We start from the raw sequence: 988 nt of genomic DNA on the forward strand, positions 1-988 counted from the left end.
CCTCTAGGCATAGGCACCCAAAGATTAGGCATAAGGATTCCAGTAAACACCCAGGGTTCTGCATGTGCACAGACTTCTTTGGAAAAGTCAAGGAATAATTAGGGGCACCGCCTTCGACACTCCCCTCAGTCTCCTCTAAGTCGGAATTCTGATAAACACAGCAGGCGGCCTTCCACACACTCCCCTTTTCTCAGAATGTCCTCCTTACCAACTTTCCAACCAAGTCTCGTGTGCTCCCCAAGACTTTCTCATCTGACTTACTTCACTTAGCGTAATACTCTCCTGACCATCCACATTGTCATAAACGGCAAGATTTCATCATATTATGGCTGAGTAGTATTCCATTGCATGTATATATACCACAGCTTCTTTATGCAATCATCCAATGAAGGAGAAAACAAACAAACAAACAAAAAAACAGACTCATAGATACAGACAACAGAATGGTGGTTACCAGAGAGGACGCGGTGCCTGGGGAAAAGGAAGCGAGTAAAGGTGGTCAAATATATGGTGATGGGAGGAGAGCAGACTTCTTCGGGTGGTGAGCGCACAATAGAGTGAGTATATGTAGCTGCCGAATGATAAGGCTGCACATCTGAAATGTATATGCTATTATCCAATGTTACTCCAATCAATTAAAAGCAAACAAACAAAGCAGGCTGCTGAGAAGGCGGGGTCAGGACCCAGGCCGCATCTCCAGGAGCCCGTGGGCCGGTTCCCCTCGGTCCGTTACGTGGGGAAGTGGAAGAGGCTCTGAGCAAGGCGGGCTCACACGCCCTGCGCCCCGCGCGGGCAGAAGGACAAATATGGCAAAAGATCTGGACACGGCAGTTGCAGGGGGAGAGACGGAGCGGCTGGAAGGGTTCAGCCGACGAGCTCCCCGCTCCTGGGGTCAGTGGGGAGCCACCTGGAAGGTGCGCGGGTGCCCACGGGGCATTCCCGGCCGGAGCCGCGGAGGTAGGCGCTGGCCTCCCCGGCACCCGCGTTT

Source organism: Myotis brandtii, unplaced genomic scaffold, assembly GCF_000412655.1.
Source record: "Myotis brandtii unplaced genomic scaffold, ASM41265v1 scaffold131, whole genome shotgun sequence".
NCBI classification, from domain to species: domain Eukaryota; kingdom Metazoa; phylum Chordata; class Mammalia; order Chiroptera; family Vespertilionidae; genus Myotis; species Myotis brandtii.